This window comes from Piliocolobus tephrosceles, chromosome 7, assembly GCF_002776525.5.
Source record: "Piliocolobus tephrosceles isolate RC106 chromosome 7, ASM277652v3, whole genome shotgun sequence".
NCBI lineage: Eukaryota > Metazoa > Chordata > Mammalia > Primates > Cercopithecidae > Piliocolobus > Piliocolobus tephrosceles.
The window spans coordinates 105,381,303-105,409,241 of NC_045440.1; the positions used below are offsets into that span (position 1 = coordinate 105,381,303).

Genomic DNA, 27,939 nt, shown 5'->3' on the forward strand with positions numbered 1-27,939 from the left:
CAGAATGCAATCAGTGATGGGGATTATTGCTTGCTCCAAGATTCCCTTGTATCATTTGCTATTGTCCTCTCATCCCACTTCCATCCCGCTATCAAGTGAGTATGACTACTACCATGCTTGCCTCATCTGACTGTGATAGATAGCACTTCAGTTTTGCACAGTAGTCAGAGTGATCATTCTAAAATTTAAGCATAACACTCTTCTCCTGGAACCCCTTCCACAACTTTCTCTTGCCCTGTGGATAAAAGCCAAACTCCTTGCCATGACATCTAAGGTACTTAATCATTTAACATCCGCCTACTTCTGTAGTCTCATCTCTCATCTCTGTACCATTTCCTGAGCTCCAGCTACTTCACACTTCCTTCAGTTCCACCTCACCTCTTGCCAGCTCCCAGTGTTCATACACACTGCTCCCTTGGCCAGGACTAACTTTCCTCCTTCCCCACTCACCTCCACCTGACTAACTCCTACTTGTCCTTCCATTCTCCACTTAAGTGTTGCTCCTCCAGTCAAGTCATCTGCTGCACTTGACCATCTTAAGGTCATTTATTAACACTCCCAAAGAACACTGCACTTTTTCTTTTGTAACATCATATATACAAATATATATGATACAAATATATATGATATATGAAGTATTTCTTGTCTTCCCTGTGAGTTCACAGATCATGTCTGTGTCTTTCACAGCTGGATCCTCAATGCCTAGACCAGGACTGGTCTCACAGAAGATGGTTAATAAATATTTTTTGAGCAAAAGAATTAATAGAGACATCCTCAGTCCTTAGCTTTCCAATTCATCTTTTGATTCACATTGATAATTTAATAAGCTTCCTACCATATTTCATTAATTAGGACTCACTGATTGTAGAAACAATACTATTTTATATACCAATTATAAAGAAAGAAGTGGTGGCACATTATAGTGTGATACAATGCTAAGACTTAAAATTTTTATTTTATACATATTAAAAGAACGCTATTAGACTTTTTTGGATTTTTATGAGCCCATATAAAAGGAAAATATAAAGATATAAGTGAAATAAATTGGCTTAGGTATTCACATTCAGAACCACAGTATTAACAGGGCACCAAGCTGAGATGGGTGGAGGTCAATGAGCCCACAGCCTCTAGCCAAGCCCTGGCACCAGGTGCCTCCACCATGGGGGAAGAGATATTTCCTGACCTCTGCTAGCCCAGTAAATGACAGTGTACTCCCAGCAGAGACTCTTCTCCCTAACTACTTTTTTGTCCTATTAAAATACCATTTTTTAAGGACACAGTTTTTTGATACATAGAAGTTTCTTAGGCATGCACCATCACATTGAAGTAGAGAGGACAGGAGTGCCAGAGGTCTCCTAATCCCCATCCAGCACTCTAGGACTCAGAATATCAGGTTGGAAATACTCAGCCATGTCTGGGAACATGAGGAGGAAAGAGACACAACCAGAAAAGCCATAGCCCTCCTGTGACTCAGTTTCCTCATCTGTAAAATGGACATACAGAATTAGATGATGTATTTGTACAGGGTCCCAGCAGAAAAGAGATGATACACTCAAATGGGAGCTTTAGTGCAGAGGACAATTTACACAGTGTGAACAGGGTTAAGGGAACCACCAAGAGGGGGTGATGCAGGTGCCTCCCATTGGCCAAATCCAAACAGAAACCAGAGGTCAGGGGAGCCCATTGAGGGGATCCATGGAGACCAGCCTCCCTGGATCCAGAACAGTGTGGAAAGGGGGAGGGTGGGTCTGAAAGGACAAATGGAGACTCCCCAGCACAGATCATCTCTGAGTCCCCACAGAACAGAATAATCCAGTATTCTATGATCATTTCAATAAAGCGTTAAGCTTTGCAACAGCAAGAAGAGATTTATGTCTATTCCAACGACTTGAGGAAAATCCACCAGGATGCAATTTTTCATCATTCCATGTGCTTAGCTCAGATGACTGCACTCTCTTGCAGTTCTTGGAAATGGTTCAGATTGAGAACACCCCACTATACAGACCCTGTTTTTCTCTAATTGAGCTCTTGAAATGTAGGGGCATTCTGTTTTGAGCTAGTATTGATGTGTTTCCTCCGGTCTCATCCTCCAGATCCTTTTCAGAAACGGGTTCTTGCAGTGTCCACTACCTCACAGAAAACAGGTTCCAGCAGGAGCAAAACAAAGGCTTTGGCTTTCTAAGCCATGCCCCTAGAGTCTCAGAACATAGTCAACATGATGAACTAGAGCCATACTTACCACTCCTCCCACACATCCAGACCAGAAACCATTCTTTTCTGCTGGGAGAAGGTATGGAGAGAAAGGTAGAACTGTGTAGTCATGGTGGTTCCTGAGAAAGAGGCTTCTGGTGAATCCATTTCCCCCCATCCAAGCCAGTAAATGGTAAGCACCACATGTGTTTTTGTCCTCTTTCCCCCTCACAACTCATTTTTAAAACTCTCATTCTTTCCCTTGACTGGGCCAGTGCTCCAGGTATCACCCACGCCATCACACACCCTCCCTTCAGTGGCAACCATGTCCCATTAGCACTCCCAAGTCATGGGGTGCTTGGTCCTAGGGCCAAGGTATGAGATTTGTCATTTCAAAAATCAAAGATCCTTTCAAAAATTTCTTTTGAATAAATAGCTGCTTCCAAAGACGTTCCTAGCATCACCCACCCTAAAGGCCCAGGCAGTGACGCTGACCACAGTTTCTAGCATCTGTTCTTTCCTGAATTTATAGATGATGCTATGCTCCAAAGCACAGAGGTTTTTGTTGTAACCATTATACTGAAGCCCAACTAGGCAACACTGGCCATTAGAGAGAGGTCATACTGTGCCATGAAAGCGCTCTTAGAATAGAGAGGAATCACACTGGGTTAGAACGAAAACTCATTTAGAATAAAACAAAAATAAGTTTTCAGAGAAAAACATCTCTATTTTTCTTTCAAATGAGTCAGATGGTTTTCATAAAGTAAATGAAGACTCTTTGATTTCTGGCAAAAATTAATTAATTAATTAATTAATTAATTAATTAATATAAAATAAAAGGAAGAGAGAGGCTGCCCATTCCCAAGGGGGAATCTAGCAGGGGCAGGGAGTTCGGCATATTGACCTTGACCAAATTGTGTAATCTCTCTGTCTCATTTTTCTCATTGGCAAAAATGCCAGGGATTTGGATTAAAACAGTTATTGAGGTCCCTTCCAGTTCTAAGAATATATGGCCTTCAAGTTAGGAAAGGGGCTTTCCACTTCCGAGACCAAGGATTTGCCATAGGAAAATGAAATAAAAAAGGAAGGTCTGCTATTATCAGCCAACCAGGGCTCTAGTCTGACAAATAACAGAAAAGAAGTGTTGTGTGGATCTTGTCATCATGGTGGCTTGACCCGTCCTAGCTGTGTTTCCACATCAATGATACAATACAAATGGGCTATTCCAGGCATCTCAAGAATGCCCCAACCATAAAAGGAATTCTCCTAAATGGCCCCTCTGTGACATTACGCAGAACTCCTCTTTACATGGCAGTTTCACCCAGCTTCAGATTCAACTCTAGATGAAAATATTACAATTGGATGATTTGACAAGTGCTGAATCTAATCCTTGTTGCTCTTTTGCCAGAGTTCTTATAAAGAAGAATGCCAGATGTTGTACTTGTATATTTCATGGGTAACTGAATGGGAAAAAAACAGAACACAGCAAACCTAATTGTGACATTTAACTGCTTTTGAAAACCCACAATATAAACATGCCAGAAATACCATATTTTAAAAAAACTGGCAAAGTCAAATGTCTCTCAAACACACACAAAAAAGCCTGTCATGAGTAATTCCGAATAAAGCAATCTGTCAGTTGTAAAATGCAAGTACTCCTTTATAAATAGTTTGCATGCTTCCAACTTGCTTAATAAATACCATGTTAATAGATCAAAAATATTCAGAGAGAATATCTTCAAGCCCAGGAAACATTAATCAGTTGCTTATGTAACATCAGGCTGGATCCCCCTTATCATTTATTGGGTACAAATCAAACTTATCAGGGGCACTTATCAGGGGTAAATCAAAATACCATTGATTGCCCAAAACAATTCCTTTTCTTGCTATCCTTTTCCACTCATCACATAGCCAGGAGCCTGAACTCCATTTAATACTCCATTTCCTCCTCCTCTCATCAATAACCAAATCCTGTAGATAGTGACTACTGAGGAACTTTGTCTTCTGGTCTCCACCCATTTTCATTGCCTTAATTAAGCCTTCATCCTCTACCTATTGGACAACTGAAAGATCCTCCAGCCTTCAGCGTCTTCAAGTAATTCATTCATCTTTGAGATTTCTCTTTCTTAAATACATTTTTGATACATCACCCCTCTGATCATACTCACCCTTCAATGGCTCCCTGTTGCTTCTAAGAAGAATTCAAAATTCAACACGATGTCCTCCCTCACACCCCATATTGCAGCCTTGTCAAGTTGTTTCATTTTCCAATTATCAGTATACTTTGTTCTCCATGTCCTAACAAACCAACTGCTCCCCATCCCAACTCCAAAAGAGCCCATCTAACAATTATGTTTTTTTTTTTTTTCAAGAGGAGAACTTCTTTCCGGGGCCCTGTATGACCTGTCCCTTGCCTCTCAATCTGACACTACCCTCCTCTCGGGCTCAACTCTAGCTGTGCCAGCCCTCTGTAGGTTCTGCTTCCTTCCTCAGTGGAGACATTTCAACATGGAGACCCCTTGCTAGCTACTCTTCATTCACCTAACTTGAACTCATTCTTCAGGTTCATTATTTGACTCAGGGTCAATGTGACTCTCTCCCATCATGCCCACCCCAAAAGGAAATTTGGTCTTTGCTACATACTCTTCACTATTCTTTTCCTTCATTGCATTTATCACAACTGATGATTATATATTTAATATTGAGGTTATTATTTCAAAGCTCATCACCCACAATGAACACTCACTTCTGTGAAGTAGAGATGGTTCAGGTTCAAAGTTCATCCCCAGAGGCTAGCACAGTGCCTAGTATTCAATAAAAGTTTAAAAATCAATGAGTAGTAGCTCCAGCCTTACTCCATGTGTACATAATATTCTGTTCTCCCCAACCATGCAGGTAGAAAAGTCCACTGCCTCCCTAGCAACCCACCTGTGCCCTGAACAGAATTAAATTGGAGTACCCATGATATATAATGCATTTCCATCTTATTCTTTTTTCTACTAGACTACAAACTTCCTGTAGGCAAAAATCATGTTATATCTTTGAGGCATGTGGATCCTTAAGTATAACAAAAGGTGTGCAGAGGGGGAATGTATGTCTACAGGTATACATTTTGGGGGGTGCAACAAGAATAGCAGTGTATTAGTCCATTCTCATGCTGCTATAAGGACATACTTGAGACTGGGTAATTTATAAAGAAAAGAGGTTTAATTGACTCACAGTTCCACAAGGCTGGGGAGGCCTCAGGAAACTTATAATCATGGTAGGGGAGGCAAATACATCCTTCTTCACACAGCAGCAGGAAGGAGAAGTATGAGCAAAAGCAGGGAAAGCCCCTTATAAAACCATCAGATATTGTAAGAACTCACTCACTGAGAGTAACTTACACCAATGATTCAATTGTCTCCCACCAGATCCCACCTGCAACATATGGGAACTACAATTCAAGAAAAGACTTGGGTGGGGACACAGCCAAACCATATCATTCTGCCCTGGCCCTTCCCAAATCTCATGTCCTCACAATTCAAAACACAATTATGCCTTTCCAACAGTCCCCCAAAGTCTCAATTCATTCTAGCATTGACCCAAAAGTCCAAGTCCAAAGTCTTATCTGAGATAAGGCAAGTTCCTTCCATCTATGAGCTTGTAAAATCAAAAGCAAGTTATTACTTCCTAGATATAATATAGGTACAGAAATTGGGTAAATGCACCCATTCCAAATGGGAGAAATTGGCCAAAGCAAAGGAGTTAAAGGCCCCATACAACTCTGAAATCTAACAAAGCAGAATTAAATTTTAAAGCTCCAAAATAATCACCCTTGACTCCATATCTCACATCCAGATCACGCTGTTGCAAGAGGTGGGTTCCCATGGCCTTGGGCAGCTCCACCTCTGTAGCTTTGCAGGGTACAGCCACCCTGTCAGCTTCCTTCACAGGTTGGTGTTGAGTGCCTGTGGCTTTTTCAGGCACACAGTGTAAGCTGTCAATGGATCTACTATTCTAAGGTCTGAAGAATGGTGGCCCTCTTCTCACAGCTCCACTAGGCAGTACCCCAGTGGAGGCTCTGACCCCACATTTCCCTTCTGCACTACCCTAACAAAGGTTCTCCATGAGGGCTCTGCCCCTGCAGTAAACTTATGCCTGGACATCCAGGCACTTCCATACATCCTCTGAAATCTAGACAGAGGTTCCCAAACCACGATTCTTGACTTCTGTGCACCCAAAGGCCCAATACCATGTGAAAGCTGCCAAGGCTTGGGGCTTGCACTCTCTGAAACAACAGTCTGAGCTGTATGTTGTCTCCTTTTAGCCAAGGATGGAGCTGCAGCAGCTGAGATGCAGGGCACCATGTCCCAAGACTGCACAAGGCAGGGAGGCCCTGGGTTTGGCCCACAAAACCATTTTTCCCTCCTAGGCATCCAGGCCTTTGATGGGAGGGGCTGTTGTGAAGGTGTCTGACATGCCATGGTGACATTTCCCTATTATCTTGGTGATTAACATTCAGCTCCTCATTATTTGAGCAAACTTTTGCAGCAGGCTTGAATTTCTCCCCCCAAAATAGTTCTTTTCTATTGTATCATCAGGCTGCAAATTTTCCAAACTTTTATGATCTGCCTCCTCTTGAACACTTTGCCACTTAGAAATTTCTTCCGCCAGATACCCTGTATCATCTCTCTCAAGTTCAAAGTTCCACAGATCTCTAGGACAGGGGCAAAATGCCGCCAGTTTCTTTGCATAGCAAGAGTGACCTTTACTTTAGTTCCCAACCAGTTCCCCATCTCCATTTGAGACCACTTCTGCCTGGACTTCATTGTTCATATCACTATCAGCATTTTGGTCAAAACCATTCAACAAGTCTCTAGGAAGTTTCAAACTTTTCCATATCTTCCTATCTTCTGAGCCCTCCAAACTGTTCCAACCTCTACCTGTTACCCAGTTCCAAAGTGGCTCCCACATTTTTGGGTATCTTTACAGCAGTGCCTCACACCCAGTACCAATTTACTGTATTAGTCAATTCTCATGCTGCTATAAGGAGATATCTGAGACTGGGTAATTTATAAAGGAAAGAGGTTTAATTGACTCATAGTTCTGCAGGGCTAGGGAGGCCTCAGGAAATTTACAATCATAGTGGAAGTGGATGCAAACACACCCTTCTTCACACAGCGGTAGGAAGGGGAAGTATGAGCAAAATGGGGGAAAGCCCCTTATAAATTCATCAGATCTTGTGAGAACTCATTCACTATCCAAAGACCAGCAGCATGGGGGTAATTGCCCCCATGATTCAATTACCTCCCACTGGGTCCCTGCCATGACACATGGGGATTATGGGAACTGTAGTGTTTCAAGATAAGATTTGGATTCTGGATCCCAAACAAGTTTAAGGAAATTTGAATATGGATTATATTTGAGATGATTTTGTGAAATTATTATCTTAGGTGTAGTAATGATATTGTTTACATAGAAAAATGTCCTTATTTTGAGGAGCATGTAGAAGTATTGAAGGGTGAAGTATCACGATATCCTCATCTACATTCAAGCAGTTCAGGAAAAGAATATGAACAGTTATGCATACATCCTACTGAAACACAAAGTTGAATCTATGTGTATATACAGGAAGAAAGCAAGAGAAAGAAAGCAAATGTAGCAAAATGAAGACAGTATGACTATGTGCTATTTTCTATCAACTTTTCTATAGGTTAATTTTTTAAATAAAAAGGAATGCAAGTAAATAAAGCAAGCCTCTTTCACATGTGAACTAAATATTCTACACAATGCCCAAGTATGCTCCTTTGAAGTTCTAAATGCACTAGCCACTGAGGGGGAACAATGCCTGCAGCCGTCATGTAGGGAAGGATTGTTTATCAAACCCTGGGGGATCCCCACCTTCTGATGGGAAAATAATAGCCCCTGGGCAGTGCCATTAGGAAGACTATCTCTGGGAGGAATCAAAACTAATCTGGTTAGCATTTCCTGATGACCCCGGCAAAGTGGTCCCTGCCCCAACACAAGCCAGTCTCTTTTCTGCTAATTCCTTTGCCCACCATATGTGAATTACACTGCTCTTTATGTTAAGTGACCAGAGATTAAAAGATGAGTATGATGCAGCCCCAACCTTCTGGTCATTTGTTCCAAAAGTGACCATTTAATTCATTGTCCAAACCAAGATAATTTTGAGAGTAAAAGGGGGGTACTAACCAGACAAGGTGCTGAGATAACAGGTATAAACTGGGAGTGTCCCAGGAAAATTTGGATGTATGGTTGTCACCCCAGAGTGGTGACAAACACATAAATAATAGCAACAACAGCTAGTCACATAACAAAATAATATAAAGAAACTGTCATGAAGACATTGCCTGGGAATTCGGAGGAGTGATATTTCTTTGAAGGAATCAGGAAGGACTTCATGGAGGAGTAGGAATTTTAAAATAATGATAGGATCTCTGCAGATACAGATAAAAGAGAAAGTCATTCTGGATAGAAGAAACTGTGTGAGCAAAGACCAAAGTAGTAAAATGTAGGGTATACCAGGAAAGTGGAGGCAACTAAAATAGCTGATCTGAAGAGATGTCCATAGGAAAGACAGGGAGATGGGCCTGGAGAGGTAAAAATGGAATCAAGGTGAAAAGTGTATACTTAATCCAACAGGCAACAGGAAGTCACTAAGTGTTTTTGAGGGAGACAGGAATAAATCTGTGGAGGGCCCTGAATGTCAGGCAAAAGACTTAAAGCCAGAGAATCAGATCTTTTACAGAGGGAAGGGTCTTCTACAATAGAACTCGTAAGTGAAAATCTGTATTACTCAGCCTGCAAACAAGAATGCTATAAGCCAAAATAAATTGTCACGGACATTGATGTCATAAGCTTTTCAAAATCACCTTTATTCTTTCTTGTGAGTGATTCTGTTTCGTGTGCTGGGCCAAGTATTACTTCTCCTGTCAATGTTTCATCATAAAAACCTCCACAGCCCTATTTCCATAAAGTCACTGTCACAGTAACAAAAATGAGAGAGTTAAAATGTTCAGAACTGGCCAAGCTAGAGATGAAAACCAACAACACAGCATTTGAGCTGAAGGAAAAACAGGTCACTAAAAGGGGAGGGATGTGATAAGCTTGCGGTCAGGATGCGAAATTACATTTTGAAGGCACAGCTCACTTTAATGCAAGTCCTTCTACTGCACGCAAAGAAGCCTGAAGCACTCTCACATTTAATAAAATTAATTATATTATTCCTAAAGTTTATTTATAGCTCTTTACTGGGTTGCATAGCAAATTTCAGGGGGAAATGTTAAAAGGCAGGTTTTCAACTATTTTCAATTTTATTCCAGATATTTGACTAGACAAGAACACATGCCTCCTAAAAGAATAAGTTATTCTAGAGAAAAGTATTAATATCAGATCTTTCCGGAAAAGGTGAACAACACTGGTGAGGCAATCTCATTTCCAGAGGAGAATGGCTCAACAGGAAGCCAGCGTTCTGGTCTCTAAAGACAAAGCCAGCAATATTTGTAAACAGAAACCATGTATTCCCTTTCTATAGAGGGTGTGCCCCACTCTTCAAAACATATTCCCTGGTCATGTAAGGCCATGAATGAATCAGAGAAAGGCCTGAGCTGGAGAAGTAGTTCTTGATTTTTCAGTTCACAAGAGTTTTATATCCACAAAGAATATCCAAGAATAACATCCAGGAAAAAACAAACAGAAGCCAACTTTCAAAGGCTTCCACTGGTCAAAGATGCAATAATTTGAGCTTTCAGAAAGATAACTGCAATTAAATGGAAGCCATTAAAAATGCTTAAGTCCCCAAGTTCATGTATGTATATAAACCTTTGGAGGATGAAAGAGAACCAACTTATTATTATGAAACCTGGTCAATAAAAAGAATCAAATATTTATCTTGTCTCTCTGTATGAACTATACCACTGGGTAACCGAAAAGTGAATAAGGGGCTGGGCACAGTGGCTCATGCCTGTAATCCCAGCACTTTTGGAGGTGGGCAGATCACTTGAGGTCAGGAATTCAAGACGAGCCTGGCCAACATGGCGAAACCCCATCTCTACTAAAAATACAAAAATTAGCTGGATGTAGTGGTGCATGCCTGTAATCCCAGCTACTTGGGAGGCTGAGGCATAAGAATCACTTGAACCCAGGAGGTGGCGGTTGCAGTGAGCTGGTATCACGCCACTACACTCCAGCCTGGGAAACAGAGTGAGACTCCATCACAAAAAATAATAAATAAATAAATAAAATATAAAGTAGATAAAGGGAAGCAATTCTTTGTATCCCAAGTGATAAATGCAAAAAAAAAAAAATGTCAATGGGGAATATCATCATCTTAGAAGCCCCAATAACTAAATGAATCTAAGCATTAACCATTGCTAATATTACAAAAAGACAAACAACACAAATATTACATGCTTCCTGATGGAAAAACACACCTAAAATCTTGCCAAAGGAATTGCATCTGAGTTTGATCAAACCTCAAATTCCAGCCACTATGCTGCAGGAAATACAGAGGAACACAATGAAATGTACCATAAGATTGCAATCAGCAAAATCTAGCCTATGAGAAACTCTAAAGTCAGAAGGCTGGGTTCATCCACAGACAAACAATAAGGAAAAAGAAAGGGATGGAGCAGGAATGCACAAATTAAAAGAATGGTATACCAGCATTCATTAAATGAGCAGAACCAAGCTATAGTATCTAGGGATGCATAGCTGGGCAACTGATATAAAAGTCCAGGTAATGGTTACTTATGAAGTGAAGGGGGTTATGATGGAGATGGGTCACACAGAAGAGACTTCTAGGGAGGCTGGTGAAGTTCTCTTTCCTGGCCTGAATGGTAGTTACAAATGTGTTTGCCTTATGGTAATTCACTATGTTACATATTTGATTTGCAGTGGGGGTTATATCTGTGTTTTATTTTATAATGATGTAGTTTGATTTAAAAAGAGTAAAGAAAAATATCTCCATCAAACTCCTTGAAAACATGAAAAATCTGATCACTTTCAAAGGTATAACAGGTAAATAAGGCAATAATAATTCCTATTGAAGGAAGGTGAGCAAAAATATATTCAATAAATTGCTATGATCAATATTAGAAAAAAGTTAGCTAGGAAGAAATAGAATTTGAGTATGAAAACATGAAGCGAAAGATGTTCATTAATCGTAGAACTCTGTGACCTCTGATCTCTCTGTGATCCCTGGAGGTGTAGTTCATTTCCCCATGTACAAAAGGGGATTGTGTCCAAGCCTAGAGCAAGCCCTATGTAAGAATCATGGCTTAGAGTACTAGAGTTTTGGAGCAAAACCAGCCTTTTCTACTAATTTTCTCTCTCTGAGTAAGAGCTGCTGATTTTTCCCCTTGAAAGCATATTCTCAGGCTCTTGTGGAGACAGAACTCCTGCCCTAGGACACCAGATGACCATATGAGCTGAGCTGCCCACCATAAACTAACAGGTCATCATTTAATCCACCAAACCATAAAATCAGTAAAGTGAAGTCACACTCTGTCACCAAGTAGAAGTGGTATATAAGATGGGTCTGTAGCAAGTCCTATGGATACAAGTAAGCCATATGATTCGATGGCTCAGATTCCTATGGCCACCTACTCCTGATACATTGCTTCCTCTCTCTCAACCCACACCTATGGCTTCAAAAGGAGTTCCCTGTAACCAGACGATGATAGGGGAAAAAAAGACTCGGACATGTTTTGCATATGATACTCCATTATACATCAGCAACAGCTAGAAGTAGGCTGTTTTATATCCACTCAGGGGTGGCCCTGAAAAATAGTGGAGAGAGAAAATCCTCCCAGTTGGTAGAACTTCATAACACATCTGGACATCTGTTTTGTCTAGACTGAAAGATGGTCAGAAGTACAAATCTACACTAACTCATACATAATGGATAATGATTTGGCCAGATGGTCATCGACTTGGAAAGAACAGAATTAAAAATTGCTAAAAAGGAGGACGGAGGAATCGGCAGATGGATGACCTCTTGGAAAAGGCAATGAGTGGGAAATATTTGTATCTCATGTGCATGTTCACAAAACGACGTCCACTGCAGAGAAAGCTGTCGATAATCAGGCGGACAAGATAACATATTCTGAGGATGTCAGCCAGCCATTTCTTCCCAGCCACCCTAGTAACTTCTCCATAGATTTATCTTCTGAGTGGTCATGACAGTAATCAAAGAGTCTACGTGTAGGCTCACCACAGTGAATCTGGCTAGCACCATTGCTGTGTGTTCACCCTGCGAACAGCAGGGGCCAGCAATGAGTCCAGGTGGACTATTTAGCCGTGCTACGGTGGGTGAACTACACTGGATTCTTTCCATTATGAAGTGGGCAAAGATTTGTTCTCAGGAAAATCAACATTTCCTCTGGATATGGGTTTGCCTTTTCCAAGTACCACCAATTACATACTTAGAAAATGCCTTATTTACCATTGTGGCACCACTTACAACATCACTTCTGATCAAGGCGCTAATTTCACAACAAAAGAGGGCAGCAATTGACTTGCAGCCACAGAATTCTCTAGTCCTGTCATATATTCCATCATCCAGAAGCAGCTGACCTGGTAGAATGATGGAATCACCTACTGAAGGCTCAATTGTCACTAACTGGGAGGTAACCTCTTGAAAGTTTATGGCACTATATCTTACAGGATGAAGTACATGCTTTGAATCAACAACCCTTAGAGAGTGGTATTCCTCCCTTATCTATAATACATGGGTCAGAGAATCAAAAATTAAAATGGGAGAGTCTATTCTAACTATTATGCCTAATACGCTAGTCACAAAAATGTTGCTACCTGTGCCTAAGATTTTGGGCTCTGCTGGTTTAAAGTTATTCATTTCCAAGAAAAGAAAAGCCAGCTGCAGAAACCAGAATGGTTCCACTGAACTAGAATTTGAGATTACCACTTGGTCATTCAGACTCCATAAGCCATTGTACAAACAAAAATGGTTCTACTGTGCTAACTGGGGTCCTAATTACTAAGCTAAAATAAGATTGTTGCTGGATAATGGGGGCATTAAGAAAGATGTCTGTAATCCAGAGGATTCTCTGTGGTGCCTTTTTACTTCCACGTCCAGTAGTAAAGTTAATAGAAGATTTCACTACACCAACAAAGGAGGGATGACTAAGGACACAGACTTTTCAGGAGTAAAGATTTGCATCAGCCCTTCAGAAAAAGAATCCTCACCAACCAAGGGGTTAAAGAGAAAAGCACATGGGAGTTGATAAGGAAAGAAAGAAGACATATAGATATATAAAAATGTAAATCCTAGATCTTTCTTTCTTGCTTGCTCTCTCTCTCCTCCCTCTAAATACACACACATACGCGCGCGCGCAGCTTTGTGATCAGCTACAGAAGTGAGGACTATAGCAACTATGTATATTTTCTTCCTTGTACATATTTGTGGATAGAACTCACTTTCCCCTTTTTCCTTTCCCCAAGTGTGTCTGTTATACAAGGAGTGTGTCATATAAGTTAACTACAAACTAGGTGGTTAACTTTACAATTTAGTCTTGTAAGTTACATGATAAATGGGATTTTGATTAACCTGTAAGGGGAATTAACATCATCAACATATAAATGTAAATGCACCGACTAATGGCACTTCGTATCCCCCTTATCAGGGAACTAGTGAGCATGGCTTCATTTGTACAAAGGATAATTGCATCAACAGAAGCATTATACTGTTGCTGTTGTTGCTTTGTCAAGTTTATATATGGGTGGAGGGCTGTGTATAGATGAAAAGGAGACAAAGGGGTGGACTGTGCCTAACAGTGTATTGCCAACCCAAATTCACATTCATCCTTATACCTTCCACTATGCTGATGGGGAAAGAAAGTAGCACACATTTCTCAGAATAACTCACCAATTGGCTTCTTATTGGGCTTTGTCATGGGAGCACTAGCAGGATATTGTAAGACTGGAAGAAGGGAGGAGTGTTTTTGTTTCTTTGGGCTTCTGGCAGTGCCTTCAATGGCAATGGCAGTGATGACATCATGGTTGGCTAGTGTGGGCTTCTGGGCTGCTGCTCAGCATCCTTGGTTTAATAGCAGAAGTGGACCGTGAGACAACTGAAAGCAGGGACTGTCTTAAATTTATGTGTCCCTGACAGTGCTTGGCCTAGGGCTAATCTCACAGTAGGCACACTTATAAGTGTATAGTAGTGTTCATTGTATTCACATTGTTGTGTAATGAACCTCTAGAACTTCTTCATCTTGCAAATCTGAAGTCTATACCCAATAAACAATAACATTCCTTTTCCCCCTGCCCTTAGCCCCGGTAACCACCATCCTATTTTCTATTTCTATGAATTTCACTTTAGATAAGTACACACATGGTTTTAAAAATCTTATGTAAGTGTAGAATCTCCAAGGGTTGCAAACGATACTAGAAGTAACCTAGTGCAAGGTCTCACCCAGTGCATGGGCCCCACCTTTTTCATCTTAAATTCAGTAACATACTTTTTGATCACCTGGTCTCTGCTGGAAGAATCTCAGTGACTGCTTCAAAAAGGTGAGCCATGCTATGGGGGGACTCTTCTTGTAATAACAAAGTTCTTCCTTATATTAACCCAAAATGGTGACCTTTTACCCATTGATAGTGGTCTATTTTCTAGAACAGAACACATTCCCTCCCTCTTCCAAAGTTTAAATGTTTTTATGTTATTTTAAAAATATATTTGTATCACACTTGCTTTAGCCTGCCATGAGACAATAATTCACATGGAGAAAATCAGAAAACACAAAGAATATCAACCTCTGTTGAGGTCCAACACTCAGTAACAGTGCACTGTGTAGCCAGAGGTCTCCATAGTCCAGAGAAAGGCAACAGAATCCAGGAACTAATTAAAAGAGTGAATTGTTTGTTCCTGAGGCCCTCTGCTTGACCAGGCTTTTAAAAATAAATATTCTTCCACATGTCCATGAGATTACTGACAGTTTCTCATTAGGTAACTACTTATCTCTTTAAGGAACCAAAAGATTCTCTCCCAGGTAGTTACAATATTTACCACAATTGCAAAGATAAAAATTTTCACTAATAGAATTTCATCCACAAAAGGCTCCTCATTCAAAATGATTTCTGAAGTTGCAGAGGCAGGACATGGTCATGTTCTTGCACCATTTCTAGCGACCTTCATGGCAACCCTTTCCCCAACTAATTGCACATGTTACTTATATCACAAAATCATATTGTTGCTATAGAAACATAGCCAAATAATAATAATAATAATAATAATAATAAACAGTTTGAAGAACACAGAGACCATGACAAAATATCTCTAGTAGAAGATCAGAAGCTGGTCAGGAATGGTGGCTCATACCTGTAATCCCAGCGCTTTGGGAGGCTAAGGTAGGAAGACTGCTTGAGGCCAGGAGTTCAAAACCAGCCTGGTCAACATAGCAAGGCCCATCTCTACAAAAAAAAAAAAAAAAAAAAGTAATTAATTAAATTAAATTAGCCAGGTATAATCATGCCCATCTGTAGTCCCAGCTACTCAGGGGGCTGAGGCAGGAGGATCACTGAGCCCAGGAGTTTGAGGCTGCAGTGTGCAGTGTCCTGAGATCTAACCACTGCATTCCAGCCTGGGCGACAGAAAAAATAAATAAATAAATATATATATATATATATATGGCATAATATATATGTCACTATATATTTTTTCACTTAGAAAAGTAAAAATAAGTAAAGTTCAGGAAGCAATAATTTATAAAGAATAAATGTAAACTGCGAAACACATGGAAAAATATACATCTAGCTTGCAATCAAAGAAATGCCAATCAAAATAACATAAGAGGCCGGGCATGGTGGCTCATGCCTGTAATCCCAGCACTTTGGGAGGCCAAGGCAGGAGGATTGATCACCTGAGGTCAGGAGTTTGAGACCAGCCTGGCTAACATGGTGAAACCCCATTTCTACTAAAAATACAAAAATTAGCTAGGCGTGGTGGTGCATGCCTGTAATTCCAACTACTCAGGAGGCTGGGGCAAGAGAATCCCTTAAATCCTGGAGGCAGAGGCAGCAGTGAGCTGAGGTCATGCCACTGCACTCCAGCCTGGGTGATGGAGTGAGACTCTATCTCAAAAAAACAACAACAAATATAAAATATAAGATACTACCATTGCCCTGACACATGAGGATAAGGGGAAACACACACTCAATACCGCAGGGGGAAGTGCCAATTGGTCAACTTTTTATAAGATTAATTTGCCAAAAAAGTAACAGAAATCTGAAAAAGATTAATATATTTTGATCGAGAAGCTTTATTTCCTATAATGTAACTTAAAGAAAAAAATTTTTAATCAGCACACAAAAAAGCATGTGTACAGGTTTTATAATCTGTAATAATAAAGACTGGGAACACCTAAATATCAAACAATGGGTAAGTTAAATAAATTACAGCTCCCTCAGAAGATGGACTTGTACATAACCATTAACAAAAGCAAGCAGTTATATGGCACTGTTAAAAGGCAGGCTCTATTTTAAGCAATTTATAAATATATTAACTCATTTAATCTTTAATATAATTCTATGAGATAAGTACTATTATTGTCCCTATTTTACAGAGATAAAAGAAAGGCATAGAAAGTTAAGTAACTTGCCCAAGGCCATGAAATCAAATAGTGTTAAGCCAGTATTCATTCAAATTCAGGCAATCTGGCCCCAGATTCCATGCTCTTAACCAACATACAATTATACTATAGAAGAATATTTAAGAACATGTTAAAAATCTCAAAATATACCTGTAAAATGTTTTTAAATGAAGCTACCAAATTGTAGTTTGTAGATATTGTATATATTTGGTGTGTGTATAGATAGATGTAATACACATATCATACATGTATTATATATGTCAAACTAACAGGAGCTATCTCCTAGAGATATAAATATAAATAGCAGGAGCTATATCTAGGTGTTGAGATTAAGGGCATTTTTACTTTCTCCTTTCTTCTAATTTTCCAATGTTATTTTTTACATCTAACATATATTACACTTGCAATAACAAATACACAAATGTTATTGGTACCAACTCAAGTATTCCTGATAGGTCACTGCCTTCAGCCTAGAACTTGAGAGGACCCAGTTCTTAGCATGACCATCTGGGAACACACTGAAGCACTTCATTTTGGTATACCTCCTTTATTACTATGAGATGTTGGGTTTGCTTTCATGAAGAAACAGAAGAGTAAACAATCCTGGACCTGAACTGATAGCACTTTATAAATAAAAACATTTCACATCAATAAAAGATTTTTATTATGTCAATATCAGAGGTTTCAAAGAGCCCACCATGTATCCAAATAAGGTGTCTTTACTTCTCCCCTTTCACTCATAAGTCATCTCAGTTTATCAGTTTACAGGAATTTAAGCTTCACACACAAAATTCCAGTCTGGGAAGAAGAGTGCTGCCTATCACAGGGCCTTATGCCACGTGACTCACTGGGATTTCCAGACAGCCTTTGCCTTACTATACCAAACTGACCCTGGAGCTCCTAATGGTAATTCCCAACTGAATCGATTTTGAGATTTACATTGCCCCTGGGAAAAGAACAAGTGAGATGTGACAAATTAAACCAGCACCTTCCCACACAGACTCTGCCCACGCCACAAGGAAAGAAAACAATTGCTGATGGGTCGGCAAGACAGAGGCAATAATTATATTCTCTCAAAGAACAATCCCTGCTCCGGATAAGACATGTTCATCACACAATGCTCTGCATGGGGCTTGCAGAGTCTATGAGAAACACAGTGAGCCTGTAAGCCAGCAAGGATGCTGCATCAACTTTCATCAGGATCAAGTCCAGGAACCGCTTTGGCAATTTACACCACCTGGCATTTGGTGGCCTTGATTATTCCCATAGCAGCAAAGCCCCTAGAAGCCCTAAGTGGCAGGGCTCCAGTTTCTACAGCATTCACCGGAATAGCACATGAATACATTTCAGTGGTACATCAATATTCATAAGTAAACTATTCCACAATTTTCCCACAACTCACTTTAGCCATGTGGCTGAAACCCCCAGGAGCTTCAAAATCACAATGATCACAGTGGGCAGAATTCTAGAATGGCCCTCCAGGGTACACATCTTATATCATCTCTTCCCCTTGAGTGTGGGTGGACTCTGTAAGAATGATAGGATGGTCACTTCCTCAATTAGGTTAAATTATACGGCAAATGGTGATGATCTAGTCACTCCATACTAGCCAACTAGAGAGGGATCAGAAGTCAGAGAGACATACTCCTGCTGTCCTTGAAAAAAGCAAACATCTGTATTGCAACCTGCCTATGGGGGCTACTTGGCAAGGAATCACAGGAGCCCTCTAAAAGCTAAGCAAGGACCCCAGCCAACAGCGAGCAAGAAAACAGGGACTTCAGGCCTACAACTGCAAGGAAATGAATTCTGCCAACACAAAGAGGAACCTGAGCCTTGATGAGAATTCACAGGCCCTGCTACCTCCTTGATTTCTGCCTGGTGAGACTCTCAGTAGAGGAACTAGTTAGCCTGTGCTAGGTCCTCTGTACCCGGACTCCTGACTCCGGGACCTCTGAGATAATAAATGTATGTTGTTTAAGCCAAAGCCCCTATATTGTGGTAATTTTCTTACACAGCAATAGAAAAGGAATAAATGATGATTGTTAGAATATGGGTTGCTGATGTTCCTTATCACATCTGCACTATCTTCAGAAAAGAAATAACACAGTTTAGAGGGAAGACATTTGTATCTATAACATTCACCCCAAGGAGTCTAAAAGAGAGCAATCACTGACATTTGTCTCACAGTTTGGAGTTTATTTAACTTTCATATACAATCTCATTTGAATTTTACATCATTAATATGATAGAGCTTGGGAAGTAGTGAATAGGAACTAAGATTCTGGAGTCAGACTGCCTGGGACTGGCTCCCTATTCTGCCACTTACTAGATGAGCTCAGTCCAGTTCCTGGACCTCTCTGTGCCTCAGTTTACTCACCTGTAAAACAGGTGCTATGACTGGAATGTCCATCCCTCTAAACCTCATGTCAAAACGAAATCCCTAGTGTGGTGATGTTGAGAGTTGGGGCCTCGTGGGAAGTGTTTGGAAAGGGGGTAGATCCCTCATGAATAGGTTAATGCTCCTCCTCAGGTTGAGTTCTTACTCAGCTCCCACGTGAGCAGCAACCTACCCACCCCCAAACACTTCCTCTCCCCACATGTGGTATCTGTACATGGCTGATCCCCTTCACTTTCCACCATGAGTCTAAACAGCCTGAGACTCTCTCTCTCCAGATGCCCAATCTTGAACTTTCCAGCCATCAGAATTGTGAGTCAAATAAACCATTTTTCTCAGGTATCCCTTTACAGCACACAAAAGGAACTAAGACAACAGGGATGCAATAACATGTACTTCCTAGGGGTTTGTGAGCATTGAATGAGTTTACATAAAGACTAGCTTATAGTAAGGATTGGATACACATTTATTGCTATTTTTATCAATTACATTATCTAAACAGACTAGCAAAGCAAAATTGGCTTTGTTCACTTCTTACTGTAACATGCTACTACAATTGAAATCTAAGGTTTGAGACCAGCCTGGCCAACATGGTGAAACCCCATCTCTACTAAAAACACAAAAAATAGCCAAGCATGATGGTGCATGCCTGTAATCCCAGCTACTTGGAAGGCTGAGGCAGAAGAATCACTTGAAACCGGAAAGTGAAGGTTGCTGTGAGCCAAGATCACACCACGGCACTCCAGCCTGAGTGACAGAGTGAGACTCCGTCTCAAATAAAAAAAAAAAAAAGACAAAGAAAGAAAGAAAGAAATCTAAGGTTTCAACAGATACTGCAATAAAGAGTTTGTGTATCAACCTAGAGAAAGGTAACCTGTAGCTGGGGAAGAACGCCCACCCAGCCTGTAGTTGTTATCCTGATTAGAATGGGGGAAAACAGGCAAGAATGAATGAGCTTGCTGCATACTCCAGAAAGGATCCCGGCCTGAGCAGGAGTATGGTTGCTTCCTTTTGTCCAACAGGATTCTGGGTTTGAGATGAGGACACAGACCCAAGTGGGTTCCTACCACTACGATCAGCATTACATAGCCTCCATCCCAGTCTAGAGCACAAACAGGCATCCATCTTCAGAACAGAGCCAGACTCATAACATGACACTTTCCAGTCAAAGATTACACCACCAAGCCAATGGGAAGCTCCCTATGACAGGGCTGCTGTGGTCTGAAGGAGGAGTTTAGGTTTCTGGGCGCTGATGTCGTTATACCCTGTAAAAGTTTAAGGGGCGGTTACAGGCATATTTTCCCAGGGTAGTTTTCTGTCCCATTAAAGTACCATGGGCCAAAACACCTTCTCAGTCATCTCTCACCTATTCTGCTAATTTCTCAATTCAGGTTTTAAAGAACAACTCTTATTGGTAGGGGAAAAAAGCATATCTGAGTAAATATCTACTTATCTCCTTTCTTTTATTATCTGCACTCTTTTGTCTCTATTCTTCACCTTTGCAGCCTTTGTGCCACATAGTGACACACACCCAATGTCTCCTTTCTATCTTGTCAAGTATTTCCAAAAGTCACTCCTCCTCAACAACAACAAATCATTGATAAAAGGAAAGGAAAGTTACAACTAAAAACACTCGACCTTATCTCCCAATAACACAAAGGCATGTTGGTTTGTTTCAGAGAGTTTACCTTAATTCACACTGGAAGATGTACTAGAAGATCCAAGAAGTAAAGCCCAAATGCCTGCAGGATGTGTACAGTTAGCATGCAGGAATTGCGGGATCTAAGGTGAACCAGAGGAGCTGAGATGACCTGCCTTTTAAAACTCTGTGCAGGCCTAACAGAATGGCCCAACACAACCCCCACAGTGAACCACAGATGACTGGGGCCACTCACTTGTAATGACCAAAGGCCTAGAGAGTAGGAGGCTCTTTCAAAGCCAGTTTGATACAGGGAATGCAGACAGTGAACAAAGGCAGGAGGAGCTAAAGAGAAAGTCAAAGCAATCAGAACTGCTTTCTGAAAATTGCCATCCTAGTTGATTTTTGAGCTCAGAATTCTCCACTTGGCCTGTTCCAGTCCAAAAGGGAAGCTGGAAACCACACAGGCAGTCTGAATGCAAAGGCAACAATCAAGAGGAAATGCCTCAGCCGCTAGCACTCAATTAATGATCTTGGATATTTTGATCAAAGAAAAATGTTTTCTCTTTTTAACCAAAAAAGTCAAATCACCTACTATTATAGGATGGATTTTAAACCATTTGGCGGCAAGCTCTACCCATCAGAGCATTACCTATTGGGTAGACGGTTTTTAAAATAGGCTTTTCCCCAAGGAAGAATTCCCTGCTAAAATCCCTTGAGAGCAAATGTTGCCCTAGCAAAGCTTGGTCTAGGCCTAACAGTACACACAGTCCTCAAAGAGTTTGGTGTACTTGTTATTTGTATAACAGGATGCCAAAATGGGAAATTTTTATATCTCAGTTTGGAGATTAATAGACTCCAAGGCAGAATTTCAAAGTTAATGATCAAGAGCCAGTTAGAAGACAGAGATCTCTCACCCACAACAAGAATATCAAAGTCAGAGACAAGAGAAAATCTACTGAGAAAAGAATTTGTGAGAAGGATTTCTTTGGAGAAAGCTGTACTTTAACCCTTGGGAAAGGGTTAGAGAGAGTCTATTCTCACTTCAAGCCTGGAGAAGGGGAATTCAATGGGACCACTCAGAGAGCTTCACATGGGGCTCCTACAATTTGGAAGACTTGGTGGATGCAGATCCTAAAGCAGGTGATACCCTGTGCCTGCTGACATGAGCTCAAGGAGAGGTAGCTGTGTTGGTATCCAAGTTTCTGAGTGCAGAGGATGCCTGGATGTGTCCTACAGACCAGAAGTGAGCCACTCATGAGAGAGCTGGTGTGAGGTCACATTAGGTTATGTCTTGTCGGGTCTCCTGGACATTTTATGAGACCCCCAACTAATGAAAGCTGGAGGTGACTACCAACCAGTCTCCTTGAAGTGAAGAAGGAATCAGTGAAGAGCCAGAGGAGAGAGGGCACGTTATCCGCATCACAGAAGCTAGAGATGAAAACCCAGTGATCAGGGTGGCAAAGGGTAAGGGCAGAAAGCAGGGGGGTTGGGAGATGTTAGGGGGTGGGTAGTCTCTGAAAAATCCACAGAAACATCCAGAAGGAAAAATGTTAGCCTTACATGCACCTGCCAGGCCCCAGAGAGTTCAAGGCTATCTAAAAACAGTGACACCAAGTCAAAACTTCTGGCTCCTCTTATCTTTCCATTCCAATGTGGAAGAGCCAGATGCAGTCCAGTTGTGTAGGTAAAAGGAAGAGGAGAACATGAAGAAAGTAGCCAACATACCACTCCAGCCAAAACAGCTGAAGATAAATTGAGATTTATCTTCAATCTGCTCTGTCAATGCATTAAGACCAAAGTATAACCTCACCTCTCACACAAGGAGGTCATATTCATCTCTGAACTTCACCTAACGGTTAAGAGCAGTTAACTGTATTTCCCAATGCGTGTAGGGCTCATGTGTGTTCTTCACCCATTTCCATTTGAGGATGATAATTTATTAAAGTTTAAGCTTTGGAAACTCTTCTTTAGCATGAAAGAGATCTGATTTTTTAAAATTTGTTTAGTTTTTTGTTTTGTTTCATTTTTGATGTTCTTCCTGCTGCCTTCTGTAATTGTTTCCATAGAGTTGATGGCTATCTTGCCCTTAACACAGCAAGCATCTGTATTCTTGACTAAACATTAACAGACTAACATTAATAGGTTGAAAATCTGGATGCAAGCAAAATGCTGTAAAATAAAGGCTGAGGATTTGGGGGCATGGAGAAGGAAAGGTCAAAAGAATTGAGACTATTAAGGAGTGAACAAGAATGGGACTTGAAGTATAAAAGGTAAAATGTTAGGCGGTCAGTTAGGAGCTGTTCATCTCCATTACAGACAGGAAATGAAAAGAAGAGGAAGAATAAGAAAAAGAAGGAGGAGGAGGAGGAAGAGGAGGGGAAGGAGGAGGAGGAAGAGGAGGAGGAGGGGAAGGGAGGAGGGTGGCGAGGGAGGGGGAGGGGGTTGGGGGGAGGGGAAGTAGCAGCAGAAGCAGCAGCATTAGCTGTATGTGTTGTATGAAGTCAGGCTGGTGTTAGGGGGCTTGGAAGGAGAACATTCCACCACTGCTCATTTTCTTTGCTTCCCTCTCCCTACCTGAAGTAAAGGTCAAGCCAGAAAGAAGATAGCCTAAGTCCTGGGACAAGCACTCTGGTTACATTCTTACTAAGAAGAAAAATAATTTGAGCATTTGTTCAAAGACTCTAGTTTGCCTCAAATTCTTGAAATTCAAATGGTATCAGAACTCTGAGCACCAACACATGAAATTTTAACATATGTTCACTTACTTGCAGCCAGTGATGACCTTCATTTTAAGCAGAATTATGTTAAAACAACACTTGAAACATTACTACATGGATTATTTTTAAAAAGTTCTTTTTTGAGAATTTAAGTCTGATAAATTTAAGCCTAACAAAGACTGGAAGAAACAGAAGAGGAATTCAGAAAGATAATTGGAGCTGCTGTAAAGTTATTATTTATGAATAAGCAAATAAAAATAGTTAATCCTTGCTAGGAAATGTGAGGACACACCGAAATGGGTTTAGGAAGAGAGGCACATTTGGGAAACTGCTTCTCTGGGCTGAGGGAAACCTTAGCATAACTTCTACAGGCATGAGAAGGGTGAGGCCATATTTCATTCCACAAATGGAGTAAGCAGGCAAGAAGAGAGATGGTATGACACTATTGAGTGGACATTTCTGCAAGCTAGGAAGCACTTCCTTGGAGAGTCAGAAGGGACTCCGACAGGTGTCCAAAGACTTGAGGGGGAAACTTGAAGAACTCCTTTAACATTTCGGGATGATCTTGTTTGTGCCACAGTTAAGAGCATATAGCTAAGAGCATAGCTCAGGAGCAGGTCTACATGGGATGAATTCCATGGTAGCTGTGTGCGCTTGGGCAACTTACTGGTCCTCTCCAGGCTTCAGTTTGGACACCAGTAGAACAGGGATGCTAGCAGGACCACTAGGTGGAGTCCCGTGAGGATTCAATGCATTAGTACATGGGAAGTGCACAGTAGGTGCATTTAAGTGCACTAGCCCCTGACTGGACAACAGCTCTACAAAAAAAGAATAACGGAAATCAAGAAGAAAATCAAGACTAAAAAGGTTAGCAATTGTTCAACATCACACTCAAACCTCAATGTCTATTTCTAAACCCAGGACTTTCTACAGTAATGCACCGCTGCCATAAGACCAGGGGCCCATAACTAGAAGGAATCAAGTTTAGTTTCATTTCTTCTTGCCATGCTCTATGACAGTGTCAGTAAGCAGTGATCAAGCAGTTGAGAACTACCTTGTTCTACAGGGTCTTAAAGTATAACTAGTCCATTAACCCTAGAGGCAGAGTCAGTTCAAATCACATCTCAACTTCTACCGGCTGTGTGACCTTGGGAACTGCACTTTAACCTCACTGAAAGGCACATAGCTCACAAATAGACTGGGAATGTTATGCACCTACCATACCGGCTGCCTATGAAAATGAAATTAGAAAACCGTTACATATTATTCTTTATTATATAACTGAATTATATAAAGCATTTTCCAAATAAAAAAATAATTTGTGTTTAAAAAAAGAAAAAGTACTGGTTTATGGTAAACAGTCAAACTGTAGCTGTTTTTGTCATCATCGTCATTATCATCACCAACACAGGGTTCAACTAACCAATTGGTACTCGAATTTCCTCTACATCAGTCGCTTTTAAACATTTTTTTACCACAATCCATGGAGAATAAAAAAATTCATTGTGACTCTGTATGCCCATACATATATACTTAAAGCAGACATTTTATAACACAATATTTTCCCTTGATACATGCAATGTATTTTCCATTCTATTCACTCCATTTCATTTTTTAAATGTTGGTCATGACCCACTAAACTGATTCCATAATCACTAATTGGTTACCACCCACCATTTAAACAATGCCATGTTGCATCATTTCTGCCAACCATTTCTAAAATCTCAAAGACAAAGTTCACCAATGTTTATTGAGCCCATAACGCGGTAATCACTGAACTAGAATCTAAATGTTAAGATAACTTTCTAATTAAATACATTCCCCAAAATAATTTAGCATGTGATAAAAATTATTCCATGTACATTGTAAATAAGCAACAGTTGTTCATTTTGCTTTTACAGATCACAGTTTACTGTTCACCAGTTATATTAACGTAATTCATTGTTGGCTGGATGTGCCCTGAAATTGCACCAAATATCTATAAACTCCCCTTCACCAGTTGAGAGCAATATATAATAAACTCTCCCAGGTCCTTGGGCTAATGCTTGGTCCCTGATAAATGCTCAATAAATGGCACCTTTTATTGCAATGTTCTTTCACCAGGATCGTTAGCATGTTCTATTATAAATGCTCTAGGTCTGTAGTAATAAAGTAGCTGCAGGGCCCATGTGACTATTTAAATTTAAATTAATTCAGATAAAACAAAGCTAAGATTTCAGTTTCTCAGTTGCTTTAGCCACATTTCAAGGGCTCAATACCACACACGGCTAGTGGCTACCGTACCAGGCCAGTGCATCTAGGGGTCCCAGGGTCCCCCTAGAAAAAACCTCAGCCTGTTGCCAAGATGATGCCAGGTTTTCCTTTCCTTTACTGTATCTCACAATTCCATATATGTTTAAGCTTCTCTGGCAGAATCAGACATTCATGCTCATGTATGTACTCTCCATGCATATTCTTAGACAACTTTTACAAATTGGAAAAGCAATAGCAATGCATTGTAATTTTCTTTCACCCAATTAATTTTACCAGCTAGATAAACATCTAATCTTCTAGTCATTTTCTATTATTATAGGTTTATCTTAATTCATCTCACAATTAGTATTTTTATTTTTATTTTTTAGATGGGGTCTCACTCTGTCACCCAGGCTGAAGTGCAGTGGTGAGATCTCAGCTTACTGCAACCCCCGCCTCCCAGGCTCAAGTGATCCTCCCGCCTCAGTCTCTCAAGTAGCTGGGACTACAGGTGTGCTCCACCATGCCCAGCTAATTTTTGTACTTTTTGTAGAGATGGGGTTTGCCATCCAACTCAAGCAATCTGCCCATCTCAGCCTCCCAAAGTACTGGGATTACAGGCGTGAGCCACCATATCTGGCTCACAATGAGATTTTTTTCCTTTTTTTTTTTTTTTTTAACTTTTATTTTAGGTTCAGGGGGTACGTATGAAGGTTTGTTACATAGTTGTTACAAAGGTAAACTCATGTCCTGAGGGTTTGTTGTATACATTATTTCATCACCCAGGTGTTAAGCCCAGTACCCAACAGTTAACTTTTCTGCTCCTCTCCCTCCTCCCATCTTCCACCCTCAAATAGAATCCAGTGTCTGCTGTTTCCTTCTTTGTGTTCATAGGTTCTTATCTTTTAGCTTCCACTTATAAGTGAGAACATGTAGTATTTGGTTTTCTGTTCCTGCATTAGTTTGCTAAGAATAACAGTAGCATTGGTGTTCCTGTGAAAGATATGATCTCATTCTTTTTTATGGCTGCATAGTATTCCATGGTGTATATGTACTGCATTTTCTTTATCCAGTCTGTCATTGATGGGCATTTAGGTTGATTTCATCTTCATTGCAGCACTATTCATAATAGCACAATAAGTATTTTTAAATGTTATAGAGGTGATATCTGACATGATATTAGTTCATTAATTAGCTGATATTTGAAAGACACTCTTGGCTTATGAATTTCCAATGCCGTTGATATACTCTAGAGCAGCACTGTCCATGAAATTTTCCTGTGATGATGAAAAGGTTCTATGTTTTCACTGCCTGGCATGGTAGCCACTAGCCATGTGTGGTATTGAGCCCTTGAAATGTGGCTAAAGCAACTGAGAAACTGAAATTTCATCTTTGTTTTATCCTAATTAATTTAAATTTAAATAGTCACATGGGCCCTGCAGCTACTTTATTACTGCAGACCTAGAGCATTTATAATAGAACATGCTAACGATCCTGGTGAAAGAAAATTACAATAAAAGGTGCCATTTATTGAGCATTTATCAGGGATCAAGCATTAGCCCAAGCCTTTTTTATACACTTTATGTCATTTACTTCTTCTGACAATCTTACCCAGTAGGTACTATTATTATTCTTCCCATTTTTTTCAGGAAAAAAATCTGTAATATAGGACTCCTCCAGTTCTAAAACCAAATGTCTCTGTGATTTAAACAAAAGGGTTGAGATCAAGAGGTTTGGAGAATCTCTGCCCACTTGAGGATATGATACTATTTTTACATTTACTTAAGATTTATTCTTACCAGCTTTTGAGAGGGTTTGAAGGGGCTCATAGACTAGATTGTGCTTAAGACATTTAAGGATCATAAAGAATAGAGATCACTTAGGGAAAAAGATGATAGAAGAAAGGTCTCTAAGCACCAAATTTCTGAGTTAGAAGATTGATTAAAGATTTCCACCTAAGGCAGAAAATAAAAATATTATTAATTAACTAAAGACTAAAACTATTGGGGCTTTAAGTTATACACAGCATCTGTTGTTATTTATTTCTTGACCAAGAAATCAATCAAATTGGTGTGCAGGCTTCACCAAAGATACAGGATTGCTCAAGTAATTCCTGTCTCTCTCTTCCTCCATAAAAGCAGGCAATATTGC

The 27,939-nt window shown here is 40.3% G+C and overlaps 1 protein-coding gene across 2 annotated transcripts in view; it reads right to left on the minus strand.

Moving 5' to 3' along the window:
• NCALD (neurocalcin delta) overlaps window positions 1–27,939 on the minus strand; it is a 446,165-nt gene that overhangs the window by 335,087 nt on the left and 83,139 nt on the right. The gene's annotated exons all lie outside the window — the stretch shown is intronic.